The 15002-nt window shown below is 41.3% G+C and overlaps 1 protein-coding gene across 6 annotated transcripts in view; it reads right to left on the reverse strand.

Moving 5' to 3' along the window:
- The window catches only part of VPS54 (VPS54 subunit of GARP complex), a 60222-nt gene extending 45579 nt beyond the window's left edge, over nt 1–14643 (reverse strand). For 2 of the 6 annotated variants that reach the window (XM_042445399.1, XM_042445397.1), the window contains exons 1-3: nt 14477–14643; nt 12067–12243; nt 10079–10176 (exon numbers count right to left, since the gene is read on the reverse strand). The gene's annotated coding sequence lies outside the window, so the exon portion shown is untranslated. Of the gene's footprint in view, nt 1–9306; nt 9389–10078; nt 10177–12066; nt 12244–14476 lie in introns of all 6 variants that reach the window. The other 4 variants (XM_042445402.1, XM_042445400.1, XM_042445398.1 and 1 more) reach the window with 3 other exon arrangements.
- Between the last annotated feature and the right edge of the window lie 359 nt (nt 14644–15002).

The following is a 15002-nucleotide window of genomic DNA, read 5'->3' on the forward strand; positions in this document are numbered from 1 at the left end:
CCTCATTCAAATATATATGAACCACAAAAACTAGACTAGACTAAAATACACTGGGAAAGAGACAAGTGAGATTATCTGGCTAGAGCATGTAATCTGGATAAAATACAAGGCATTCTACTTCAACCTTCTTTCTCGCTCCATATGCACATGATTTTATATATTATCTTCCAAACAGGCAGGATATTGAGTTCAAGCAACAAAATGGACACATAGTAGAATAGCAAATGTCAGACTAACAATCACCAAACTGGTTTTGACTAGAAGCAAGCTAGAGTCCTCCTAAATGAACTGAAATAAGGGGGAATACTAAATTATTCACAGCTTACAGCTATTTGACTATAGTCATAATTTAGTACCTTATTAACTATTAACTTCAACAAGCCACTGCATTTGTAAAGGCACTAGTCTTGTTCAAACAGCAGAATGCACCACACATATTCATACAACAATGGAGACATTACAACCCATCATGTGTATTTGTATCTGTTAAATAATAACAATAAAATATAATGCAGAGAAGTGTGCTCTTGAAATGTAGCTAGACAGTAAATTATAAAAATCCCTTCTGGTATATTAACATCTCTTAACGCAGAGCTGGGGATCATGCAACTTCTCAGATGCTGCTGGAGTGTAAGACTAACAATGCTCCCTCCTAAATATGCTGGCAGTTCAACATCTGGGCCCACCCCTAATCATCTGACAATATCTATTCCAGCTCATAACCTCAACAGTTTCTCTTCATTCACAGCATTAAGCGTTCTCATCATAGGCACATTTACTTAGGGAAAGCCCCATGGTAATCAGTGGGATTAACTTTTAAACAACATATATACAATTGTGTTGTCAATCATCAGCAGTAGCCCTCTGAACTTAAGACTTCTCAAATATGCAGTAACTTGGGAGATCGCTCAAACATTCAATGAAATATAGCCCAATGTAAGCGTCTTCACACAATCAAAGGAAAATGGAAAACTATTACCACTAAATGTCTTAATCACACCCCTGTGAGTTACACTGCAGCAATTTGTGTCTTAGAAGTCCATAACATGGTTACAGACTAGATAATACTACTGTATTTATCAGCAACGGTTCATTTGAAAAGGCTTGCACTTTTGTAACATCTGAAACTACTGTATATACAGTTGTCCCTCCTGATCTGGGGGGGGATCTGTTTCAGCCCCCCCCCCCCCCCCCGGTGAATTGGAAAACCCACAAATATCCAAGCCCCACGCACTCCTGCAATTTGTCCAAACACAAATCAAGGAACATGAGAGACACTGGAGACTGGGCCAGCCAGAAAAATTAGCAGTAGCAGAACACATTACAAACCATCCTGGACACAAAATGCTGTTTGAAAACACTGAAATTCTGGACCATGCCAACAACTATCAGGTCAGAATACACAGGGAAGCCATTGAAATCCACAAACATCTGGACCACTTCAACAGGAAAGAAGAAACCCTTAAAGTAAATAAACTTTGGCTACCAGTCCTGAAGAACACCAAAACCTGGACTCAGCAAATGCAAATGAGAATCCACTCAGGGTACTGGGCTTTCCCAGCAGACAATGATCACCAATTAGCAGACACTAATCCCCTTTTGCATATCCTCCCACCCTGAGGCCTTGCCATCAACAACAAAACAATACACAGATTAACATGGGAATCACTCCTCCTTACCCAAGATCACACAGTACCCACTCTCTTCCAGGTCAGCATGCTCTGAAGATGCCAGCGAAACATCATGAATATACTCTTCCAGAACGTGGTCACATAGCCCAAAAAACCCACAAAAAACTATGGATGCCTGCCATGAAAGCCTTTGACTTCACATTAGAAAGAATACAGATACTGAGTGGAAATATTATGTAGCTTAAAGGATTGGTGCACAAGTGGGTCTATGCGTGAGTAACAAAGGTTTCCTGGTCCTTCACCAAAACTACAACCCTGGGACTCACTCAACACTATTCCTCAGAGTCAGTGAGCCTCTAGAATGATGTATGATAGGGCCTGGAAGGTTGGAGCTGGATAAGAAATTCAGGAGAACTTAGCAGGCCAGGTTACTGTTCTGGCACTGTGCTAGCATAAAAAAGACAACTTGTGCAAATTGCTGCACATCCTCATATGGTACATAACTATGCACCCTAGTACAAACAACTGTTCTGCAAGAACACACACAGTCCTCTCACAAACACATTTGACCTGGTCAGTGGGGCGCTAATGGACCACTGCAACAGATGAATTCAAGTCCATGGTGCCCAAATGCACAATGAATTACAAAACTGCAGGGTTTATACTGGTGTGTATATATACATGCTGTATCAATATGCTGCTATAAATCTACACTAAACAGTGTGTAAGACCTTGGCCTGAATAAATAACTCCACAATCTTGTAAATGTCTACTCAGAAAGATGTGTCATTCTTTTCAATGGGGCTTACTCCCAAATAAATATGTATAGGATTGTAATCGCAATAAGTGAGCAAAACTATCACTTCACCAGCAAAATTTTTTTACTAAGTTCCACAGTACAGCCCCCTACCATGCTCCCACAATTTATTCAGGGCTCTGCAATTTATGTCTGAGCTAGTAGCCAAAAATCATTGCAACCAGGCTATAGTAAAATACTACACCAGAATATAGTAACATGCATCAAGAAGACTGTAAAATGTCCTTGAATACATAGTGATGTTCTTTTTCTACTCAGTATGTTTGAGTCTGTTCTTCTAACACAGAATTAAGGAGAAGGGCTAATGGTGTTTACTCCCCATAATAGTGCAGTTCTCTTTCAGAAAATTAAACATTGGTCCCATTTCCCCTGCAAGCCACAGCACAGCAAGACTGTTTTCAAAACAAAGGTTAAGAAGGAGACAGTTTCAGTCACCACCATATAGACACTGCACCAAAAAAGCTATTCTAGGTTTTTCTGGCAACATAATTTAGCTGGATAATGTAACATACACAACCCAAGCATTCTTGCTTTTCAAAATCACAAACTCTCTCATTTCTGGCTTGTCAGTGAGAAGGTTTGATTAAGGCTGTCCCTCATCAAACACAAAATCTTTAAAAAATCAACAACCACAATCTGTTATCTGCAATGAAGCTGACAGACAAGGCATGTTCTGGTAGCACTGGTGTAGGCAGCCCGATCAAATGAGAAACGGGTAATATTTTAATTCCTTCCAACAGTAACCTTTTTAACCATATTTTTCATGAGTGAATATTGTCTAAAAGAGTTTTCTTGCCCTTTCCTTTTTACAAGTAATGGCTACAGAAGACTTTTAATTCAGTTTACCTATATGCTTCCACCAGTTGTTACCCCTTGACACAGGCATATAGGTTCATGCCGAATGTGACTTTTTATCAGCCACTTTGAGGATCAGCTATGATTGAAGCTGGCAAAGAACCAATGCTGCAGCAATCTTGTTCATATGTAACAGATTCAGTAGCATCACCTGGATTGGAGCTCATCAAGCCGAGCAGAACTTGGGACTTGTCAAGCCCTTGCCTACCTCATTTTGGTTGCCATCCTGCTTGGGAACTGTAAAGCACTGGGAACAGAAACAAGTGTGGAAATGTTGTTATGACGAGTGGACACCTGGAGAGCTCTTCTTATAGGAGAGTGGACACCTGGAGTAAGCCAGGAGATGGTGGTGTAACCCAAACATATTCCTCTGGTAGAGATTTGCAAAACTCTATGGCCTGGCCTTTTTCTACTATAACTACGACCCAGTGTCAGTTGTAATGGCCTGTTATTTCTGACAGAAGAAGCACAGTCAAGTTCCAAAGAGTGGAGATGAATAGTGTGTAGGAGATCAGGTAAGTAGCATAGAGAATGATGTAGCCAAAGGGACTCCTGGAAGAGTCAGAGCTATTGTTATTGTAGGTGGATGAGTGGTATTTCTCTTTTAGAGAGTTCTAGATGTGGATGGCGGTGATGACTTTCACAAAGGAAACTGAGAATATAACTGCAACTGTAGATGAGAAGCAGGTTTGTTGCACTTTTGTTTCTTAGTGGAATGTAAAGAGAAGATAACCATTTTATGAGCAGAAAGACATAATTCATAAATTCTGTCAAGTTTTTCATCAGTGGTATTGTGGAAGACACCCTTTTGGTCAAATGGCAAAACCTCCACAGTGATCTATGAAGCTGATGCTAGCCCAGATGACTTCCGCCATGCATGCCATCACAAAGAAACAGCAGGGGCAAGAGCCTTAGCAAAAACATCTATATGGTTTTTAGAGTGAAGGTTTGTTGTGCTGCCAGTACAGTATATGTATTTCCAAATGACACCTCCAGGCCAGCTTGCAGTGTTCCTCTAGTAGCTTGCAAGAAGTAGGGTCACCTTTTCCTATTGACAGACCCCAATGCAGGGCTGATAACTGACTACAAGTAAGGACAGAGCCACAACGAAAAATAACTTTTTGATTAGGGCATCAGGCTTTCTTTATTTGCTGGTGTCCAGCTAGGCATGTCTCCATCTTTGCCTTGTGCTCTCTCCCCAACGATGGAGTTGACTGTAGAATGTTTGAATAGGAAAGCACAATTATCTTCTTGTACTTTATAAAAGTTCTTGACATGTCAAGATATTGGTAGATACAGACAATGGATTCAGACATGACTGTAGCCACCTTCAAGAGGGAAGACAGCATGGAAATGAACACGGGAGGAGTCAACTTAGCCTGCAATCTTTGGATCCTGGATTCAACACTAGAGGTGGTAATACCTAGGCCTCCACTATGTGAACTGTAGCCATACGCAATACTTGGTCTAAGTAGAATTGCATGCTCTAGGGGATAACAGGTTCCTGGCTGTCACCACTGCATCTAATAAAATAGAGAGGCATGCTCTGAGACAGAAGATACAAACTGAAGAATCATAATCATAAAATAAAAAAATTTATCATCCTCAGGATGAGAAAGATTTGGAAACGTTCATTGCAACTCTTGGTAACAGAGTATGTGGATGGATGGAATGGAAATAGACCGAGTCAGTAGAAGGTGGAATGAAGTAGATGGTAGAGTTGACAAATGGAAACTAGAGCTACAGACACGGATTAGCCAAAGGTATCAAGTCTTTATGTGAAGGAGCGTGTAATAATTTTGCAGCAGGAGGAATGCAATGTGTCTGAGCAAGCTCATCTGAACACAGCTGGGCTGTCACAAAAGTCTCCTTCCTGCTCCTTGGAATATCTGGAGAAGGTTTCTTGTGAGGTCTCATACTAGCCACTCCATAAGGCAAGGCAGCTGCAAGACCCACGGGGAGAAAAACGACATTGGATGAGTTGGTGGAAAGTGGTCTGGATTTCAGAAGGACCACTTAGTGCTGCAGTGTGAAGAAATTCTGGAGATAAATTATATTGGAGAAGACTTCCTCAATCTAGAGCAATGATGGAAATCTCTATGCCAAAAAGGAAGCGACAGACTATTTAGACTACAATGGAAAAGGGGAGAAATGTGGTCCCTAGCAGAGGAACAGATCTGAGACTGACTCTATTCAACCCTACTTAGTAAAGTCAGGGAAAAGTCACAGTGAGACTGAAGATAAGCTGCTAAGTCTAGAATCTCAGTTTCTGTATATGCTACCATAAGTGGATATCATCTAGAAAGCCAATAACACATGCTGAACTCTTACTAGCACAAATTCTGGTGCACTGAACTCCATCATAGGAAAGGTCTGTAACTTGGAGTACCTCAGATCTTGCAGCCAATATAGAAACTAACTGGATCAAAATATGAAGAAGAACCCTCCCTCTGCCTTGGTCCAGGCCTCTGAGGGAGAGAAGAATGCTGGACCTGATCCCCTCCTCCCCTCACCATTCCCTTCTCCTTTTGTGTCATGTCTTTTAGATTGTAAGTCTGAGGGCAAGGAACCGTCTATTATCCCGTCTGTTGTAAGCTGCCCGGATTCCCAGTGATTGGGCGGCATATAAATAAATCATATTATTATTATTATTACTACTACTAAATGGAGCAGTGCCTTTGCCCCGATTAGAAACGTTATCTGCTTCTCATATCACTGTTATCTTCCTGCACTTTTTTCTCAGAAGTGGAGCGGAGGACAGGACCTCCTTTCACTTTTTCATGGTCTCTCCTTGATAGCTAGGGTGTGATGGATGAGGCATCTGTGGTGGTGGTGAAGAACCCAGAACATGGATCCAGTGTGGACAGAGTGAGAACCAAGACAGTCAGAACAAACAGGAGGGAATTTGAAGACACAGAGTGGCATTCCTGGATTAATGACTCTCTTGAAGGACCCAGGACCAAGGCAACACCGGCCTGAAGAGACTTTTCCCTCTTAGGCTCATTTGGTGGGAACAAGGGGGAGAGCCTTCTCAGTCACTGCTTACAGGCTCTGGAACTCCCTCCCTAGAGAGGCCAGGATGGTGCCATCCCTGCTCTCCTTTCAGCAGCAGGTAAAAACATTTTTGTGTCATCTGGCTGGGCTTTTAAATACTGTGCAATTCAGATGTCAAGGTCTGCATATAGTTATTTTTAATACATTATAATATTTTAAATATGTAATGTTTTTAACTTCTAAAATGGTTTATATTTACACTTTTAAGCTTTTGTATTTATTTTTAATTTGCTGGCAGATACCTTCAGTCCCTATATCAGGAGAAAGGTGGAATATAAATAAGTAAATTCACCATCAACATCTCAGAAACCTTCAGATGGCGGAGAAGATTCTTTAGTGATTGCTTGAAAAAAAAACTCTGTTGGTTTGGAGAATCTCCCCCCCCCCCCAAACACACTTTTTGAACAGCAAAGTCTGGTACTATGGGCTTGAGAACTCACAAGAATTAAATTGAGAAAAAAATATAGAGAGAGAATTCAAGCACAAGAACTACAAAGAAGAAGAAACAAATAAAAAGTGATGATGGTAAGGAAAAATGGGGAAATCGCTTACATATCTCTGTGAGAAGCTCCAATGAACTACTTCAGCTAACAAAAAAGAACTGAAAGAAAAAGGGTATAGGAGACAGGTGGGGTCCTCACCAAAAATTGCTTTGCACAGCTCTATACGTTTCCAGCAAACTCTATGCAGATGCAGAACAATTTGCATGTATGAGTCACAGAGACCAGAAAAAACATAGATAACTGAATAGATAACTGGCCACTAAAATATGTTTAACCTGTCACTCCCTGATCTCTCCTATACCTATTGTTGATTTGATGTGTTTATTATTTTCAGGTATGTTTTAAATTGTTTAATTGTATTTTAGGGGTGGGTGGGTTATTAGGACACAGGATTGTATAGTTTAACGTGTAAGCCGCCCTGGTTGTGTTGCACATAATTATTACTGTAATGCTATTCACCTATCCTTGTCTTCATTCATATGGACACGGTCCCAGTGTCCATATGACCACCCTTCTTGAATGTAGGATTTGAGCTGAGAGGTTAAGTACAGGAGACCTTGTAGATGTCTCATCCACAGGTTTGCCATGAGTCAAAGTCGACTCGAGGGCAGTTAAGAACAACAACAAATCCATTACGTACATATGCATTTGCTTGGGGTGATCACAAATTAAGTCCAGACAAATAACAAAAGGTGAACTGCCCTTACTAATGTTTCATCACTCTAACCCTCTATTTTCAACACAAAATTTTATTAATATTCAGTCCATTCAGTTGCACACAGGGTACGTGCCAATATAATCTACTAGTAGTTAGGCAAAAAGATGGAGGTGCAGAGACATGTATGCATCTGATTTAAAGTTGTCCAAAATTAAATGCTAAGTGAGGTGTACAGGCAATGGTCAGATGTGGAGAATTGGCAAGCTTTTTTGGCTTGAAGCAAATGCTGCTATTCATCACAGTAACAGTAAAGAGTGCAGTAGACACCACCATAAAACAGAAAACAATAAATGTTCTTCAAAATAATTATACAAGAGGACTCCGATATTAATATGGGGGTAAAAAAGATGAAGTCTGTGGCTAACATTTTGTAAGAAGAAGTAAAATCCTCCCATAACTGGGAAGCAGATGTCATAAACTGAAATTTTCTTAGGGAAATTAAAAGAAATACACAGTCGTCAGCACTCTGCATTATGTTTTGTTCTCCTTTTTTTTTTTTTGTAGGTCTCATGATCTGAACAGCACCCTTAAGTGCAAGTTGTCTGAAAAGTTATTGCCACAACTCATCAGTATTTACAAAATGAAATAATTTTTATTTTATTTTCTTACTTAAGAGCAGAGCAAATTATTGAACTACAGAAATTACATATTATGTATATCACACGTGGGCATGCCAGGCCCAGAAGCATGGGGAAATTATCCAAGTTCAGGATCAATATTTGTAGGCTAAAGTGCTTTAATTTGATTAGAAATTTACCTTCAATTTGTTAAATTAACAGATGAAATTGAGAGATAACAAACTTTTGCAACTCACGTGAAAAGATCCTCAGCTCAGAAACCCATACCAGCTTATTGTGGGGTAAGTGCTGGTAAAACGCCAGTAAAACGTTTAGGAAGCACATGTGTGAAAGCCTGACGTATTTCCTAAACGTCAGGGAATCATCCCCTCACCCCAGCATCCCTGAACAATTCAGGGACACTGGAGGCGAGGGGACGATTTCCTGACATTTAGGAAGCGCATCAGGCTTTCACATACACGTGCTTCCTAAAGATTTTACCAGTGTTTTACACGGCATTACCCATGGTAAGCGCTGGTATGAAAATCTTCATTGTATCAAGCATTAGAATACTCACAGTTAGAATATCATATGGGTTCAGTTTTCAGACCATATGCCATCAACACTCCAAGCTATGTGAAGGATACAACTGATTTCTTGAGGAAAATACAGTCTATCCATAACATCCCAGAGAACACCATTCTAGTCACCATGGACATGGTATTCCTATACATCAACATCCCACAGCAGGATGGACTACATGCCACCAAGAATACCATCCTGGATGAAGCTACAGCAAAGCTAGTCACCAAACATAGCCACTTTGTACTCGCTCATAACCACTTTATGAAATAATATGTACCTCCAAGCTAAGGACACCTGCATGGCACCGCAGTATGTAAATATCTTCATGGTTGCCTAAAACAACCATCTCTGGAGAATATTAATAACAGCCCTCTCACAAGGTCTGGGAGGCAGGCTATTATCTGCCTACAGACATCCTCCAAATTTTAAACAACTGCTCACTCACAACAGAAGACATAACATGGGTAAGTAATGAAGGGACAAGAACCTACCACAGTCCCAGATACCAACTCTATACTCACATCTATTCTGGGAACAATATTACAGAGACCAATAACATCAACCACAATGCTAGAGGTGCATTTACCTGCTGGTCCTCCAATTTGATATATGCCACCCTATGCCAGCAGTGCCACTCTCCACTGTACGTGGGACAAATACGACAGGTTCTATACAAAGGACACAAATCTGACATTAGAAATGGTAATACCCAAAAACTAGTTTCAATCTTATAGTATGGGACTTACAGGTTGTGGTTAAATTTTCAACCACAATGTTCAAACATTTACTTTTGTCTACTGTGCTATCTCAAACATTGCTGATTCAACTGTAATTGCTCATCTTGTTATTTTTCAAACAATATGCAACTCAATATTGTCCCCAGATTTTCTATTCTTTTTACAAACAGCAAGTCCTTTTTGGTGAATGCAAAACAAAGCTGATGATAAACAAGTTGGTGATAGAAGCATGTTTTGTGGAATCAGAGGTTGCCAGAGTACAAGCCAATGGGGAAAAATATGTTGCAACCTTCTGTTGTGGATTCCAGTTGCCAGTCACTTCAGAGTATCTAAAACTTTGAGTCTTGAAAGAACAAGAAGAAGATCTTACTCCTTCCAAGAACAAAAAAGGAAGGTGGTCCTAAATCAAGGTAGCTAGCACTGAGCTAAGGCAATCTCAAACTCGATTATTTCTGCAGTGGGTTTTGGACCTACACAGACTATCCTAGTGAGACTGATGACAGTACACTCCTGGGTCCTAATACCCATGATGCACACTAAAACCCACGATACACACTGCATTCTGCAACTCTCCAACATACAATTAGAATCTAGTAATATTAAGTGATTAAGTTTGCATACCTTAACGAGAGAACTCCAAGAATGTCCCAGTAAGGCAGGCCTCATATCTCTTCCAGTTCCATATGTTTAAAAAAATCTCTTGGGACTGTTTCCAAGTTCTAAATAAAAACAATAGCACTAAGCATTTTAACAGAAATTTAACAGAACTTTTAAAAAGACATTCAAAGAGTTCCAAACTATTAATTTGAATTGTTATATTTCAAGCAAACAAAGCAAGCAAGGGCCCTTAGTTCATGTGAGCAACAGAAATGTGTAACAGTTGCATTTTAACAATAGCTAGCTGTTAGGTATATCTAATATGTCCAGCACATGTTATCATGGAAGACAGATGTTAGCAGCTGTAAAAGCAAACTATAAATAATCAATATAAATTGTATAGTGAAACCACTCCTTAAATATTTCCATTTTTCTGTCTGGATACTTTTCACAGGTCATAAGTGATGGAGAAGCAATATTTAATATTGAAAACATCCTGAGGGCAAAACCCTTCATTATGGAATAGGTATGCTATTACCATAACCACCTTCAGTTAATTTCCCACATAGTATATGAACTACGGTATGCACCTGAAGCAGAGAGCAGAAGTACCTGAAGCAGGTTGTGTTATGAAAAGCAATAATACTTTCGAATGTGGCAAACTGGCAACAGCATTACTTTGAAAATAATAATGCAACGCTTGCTTGAGGTGTTGCAAACAGCATTTACTTATTCAGTATCTTGGTGGGAGGGTCATTCACATGAATCTTTGGGTTTCCCCCCCTATTTTTAAGTGATTTTCATATTATAAAAATGTGCAAAAAAGGCATTAGTAGCATGCTACTAACAGCTTACGAGTAACTAATTTTTAAAATAAAAAGTAATGTTAAAAGTTTGTTGTTGACATGCTGGCCAATTGGCCGTAATAAAGTTGTTATTATTATTGTTTGTTGTTGATGTGTTCCTTGAAGTCGTTTCCGACTTATGGTGAACCTAAGGCAAACCTATCACAGGGTTTTCTTGGCAAGGGTTTTCTTCAGAAGGAGGTTGCCATTGCCATCCGCTGTGGCTGAGACTGTGACGTGACCAGGATTACCCAGTGGCCAAGCAGGTACAGTATTTGAACCCTGTTCTCCAGCGTCACAGTCCAGCGCTCAAACCTCTATACCACACTGGGTAATTACTTCTTTAAAAGGAAAAGTAAGTTTGAACTTAGTTTAAACTTAAAGTAATAATAATGCATGGACTTAGCACAGTCTGCTTTTGGATGTACATATAGCACAAACAGCCAGCCCTGGTTATGAAAGATGATTTGGCCCTTTTCTTGAAGACGTCTCATCTGGTTATATTGGTAGATGCCTTAGTTACCTCCTGTTTGGATTATTATAACACATCTTATAAGGCTGGCTGGTTTAAAGCAGGCTGGTTTTTTAAAAAATGCATTTTTATTGAATATATTTTATAAAAAATAATGAGGCTATAATAACTATTTTACAACTTTCTTACTGGAACAAGGCCTGACTGAATTTAGGCATCTTCACTTTAACAATCGTTTGGCCGTTGTTCATGGTTAGACCAGTATCCAGTGTCAATTGCTTCTTTTTAATCTCTTTAATTTACAGTGAAAGAAATGCCATTCAGAAACATATCCTTCAATTAACGTAAGTCCAAGCAAAACAACTCTGAGAGTATCTTGTATGTTTTAGTACAGTCTACATATATTCAAATTTAATAGAATAAGCAGTAAAAATGATATTTATTGAAAAATACAAATCATATCAAAGCCTATTAACTTTGTTGATGTTAGAAGGCTTCAAAACATGGTTGATCAAACTTTCTAATACATAAAATGTTTCACAGTATGAATATATTAAGAAGGATTCCCCCCCGCATTAAAACATTAATGCAAAAAAACTGGTTTAAACTAAAAAAGCAGTTGGTATTGAGACATAGTCAGAAACTTCAGTTGGCTCAAAGAGCTGCCACCATATCATTAACATACATACAATTACCTTATTGCAAGAGCTTCCCTGGCTGCCAGGCCGTCTCCAGTCACAATTCACAGGGCTTGTAATGAACAGTGAAGCCCTATATGGTTCATATCCATACCTTCCTCTATGAGCATATTCATGCTGTAAGATCTTCAAGCAGAGGCCTTTCTCTCAGGCTCACCATCTTCACAGGTAAGTCTGGAAGGAACACAGGAAAGGACCTCTCAGGCTTGGAAATCCCTCCCCTTGGCAGACTAAGGCTGCGTCCGCACTGCAAAAATAATCCAGTCTGACACCACTTTAACTGCCATGGCTCAATGCTACTGAATTCTGGAAATTATAGTTTATTGTGGCCCCAGAGCTCTCTTGACAGAAAAGGTTAAATATCTCACAAAACACAACGTCCAGAATTCCAAAGCACTGCATCGTGGCAGTTAAAGTGGTGTCAAACTGGGTTATTTGTACAGTGCGGAAAGCTCCTAGGATGCCTTTCTCTTTGCAGTCCTTCCATTGATAACTAAAAAGTTTTCTGTTCTGAGAGGCTTTTACAAACTGACTTCAAGAGTTTTTAATGGTATGAAGTTTCACTGAATTTTATCTTCTGCCTCTCATGGATTTGTTGTAAATACAGCTGGCCCTTTCCATCTGTGGGTTTGCCATGTGTCAATTGTCACATGGCCCTGCCCTAGTCTCCACAATGGCTGTGCATGCAATTGGAGTGAATGCCACTGAGGACAACGGGCCTTCAGGTCCTATGATAGTTAGACTTTTTGTGGCAACAGCTACTGTAACCACTGTTCTGGAAATCACCCAAACAACGTTTTTAAACTGCCTGTCACAGACCCCAAAGAACAATTTGTAATGACCATGGAAGAAATAGTGAAGCATTTGTAGGCCCTCCCATGTGAGTCTATGGTCAATTTCCAGCTGATGTTGACCACAAAGTTGCCCATGAAGACCCAGAGATTCCTAGATAGCTGTTTTCTCAAGTTTACAAAAAAGTGTATGTGTTTTATTTATGATTTTCCCACTTTCCTGGGGGTCATGCGCACCTAACCTCAGCAAATGTGGAAGTCCCACTGTACTATGTTTCTATTAAAACAGAGTTTGCTCTAACCTAGGAAGTGGAGGTTAAGAATGAAAGCATAGCCATATTTGCTGCTCAGTCTTTAGTGGTAGCAACAATTACCTCTGTGGGGTTAGTAAGAGAGAAGACTTCAGATAAGAGAAAAGGAAGGGAGATAAAATGTGTCTGTGTGTGTCTGTGTGTGTGAGAGAGAGCAGCTGTAAACATGGATGTGTCTTTTTAGGGTTTAAATGTGGAAGGTACTAATTGTGCAAGAAGTCATCTTATACCCAGAACAGCAAGGGGGGGATATATATATATACACACACACACACACACACACATATATATATATATATTCCTGAACACCCAAGGGGATGCTGCTAAACCGCTTGGAAGACCAAAATAGCTAGGGCAAGGGGTCTGTGAAAGGCAAGGGAGCCTCAAGGAGCAAAGGGGGAGAAGAGGGGGCCATGGAGAGCGCAGCCTCAAGAGAACCGACAGGAAAGAAGAGGGAGGAAAGGTGTAGATGGGGAATGCGCATCTGGACTGAACTTACACTCTCCTGGGGCTGGCAGGGCAGAGACAAACCCACATAGGCTGCCCTGGGCATTATGTGGGCTTATGTATGTATGCATATATGTCTGTGTCTATGTGTGCATCTATGTGTGTACAGTGTGTGTGTGTGTGTGTGTGTATATGCATGTGTGTATGTGTGCTTATGTATATAGATACATGTGTGTATCTGTGTGTGCCTTTGTATATGTCTGAGTATATCTATATGTCTCTCTCTCTCTCTGTATATACAGAGATAGATATATAGATAGATAGAGATCTGTATGTGCTTATGCATGTGTGTGTGCGTATCTGTATATGTGCTTATCTATATATGTGTGTGTGTGTATCTATCTCTTTGTGTGTGTGTGCCTTTGGATGTGTGTGTGTGTGTGTGTGTGTGTGCATATATACCCATATCTCTCTGTGTATGCCTTTGGATGTCTGTGTGCCTCTGTCTCTGTGAGTGTGTGTATATCTATAGCTATATATCTGTGTGTGTGTGTCTTTGTATATGTCTGTGTACGTCTGATATCCCTGTGTGTGCTTAGGTATGTGTTTTTGTGGGGTGTGTGTGTGTGTGTGTATCTCCGTCTGTGTACTTATGTGTGTGTTCCCATACCTGGGGAAGTGTCTGTGTGTGTGTGTCCTTAGACCAAGGCATCGCACACTCACACATACATCCATACGTATATAAGGAGCCCAGCTCCCCCCCCCCCCCCCCCTCCCTCCCCCGATCCGGGGCCCCCCCTTCCCGGCGAAGCAAAAGCGCCCCCACCGGCCCTCCATCCCTTCCCTCCCGGGACCTACCTGCGAGGCCCCCAGCAGCAGCAGCAGCAGCAGTAGCAGCATCCGCATCCGAGGCTGTTGTGGGCAGGAAACTCCCAGCAGGCGTCGACGCGGCCTAGCGCCTCCCAAGCGACACGTCGCGACCATGGACGGCGGCGGCGGAGAGAGAGAGAGAGAGAGAGAGCAGCCTCCGCCTCCTCCTCCTCCTCTCGGCCTCAGCAGCGGCAGCAGAAGAAGACTAAGCTAAGAGGGGCCTGTCAAGCGCCGCCTCCTCCTCCGTAACTCCAGGGACGGCGGAGGAGGAGGAGGAAGCCGCGGTAGCAGCAGGCCCCGCTTCTTGCCCGCCTCCAGGCTCCTCCTCGCCAAGGAGAAAGAGGAGGAGGGGGAGGCTCCAGGGCAGGGAGCAAAGCAGGGCCCAAAAGGAAGCCCCTGCGGCGGCGGCGGCGGCAGCAGCCCAAGGCTAGAGGCAGCGCCGGCCAGGGCTTTGGATGCCTCAGGCTGAGGAGGAAATGGCGCCCTAAGCTACATCTACATCTCTCCCTCCCTC

The sequence above is a fragment of the Sceloporus undulatus genome, chromosome 1, assembly GCF_019175285.1.
Source record: "Sceloporus undulatus isolate JIND9_A2432 ecotype Alabama chromosome 1, SceUnd_v1.1, whole genome shotgun sequence".
In the NCBI taxonomy this organism is placed as follows: Eukaryota; Metazoa; Chordata; class Lepidosauria; order Squamata; family Phrynosomatidae; genus Sceloporus; species Sceloporus undulatus.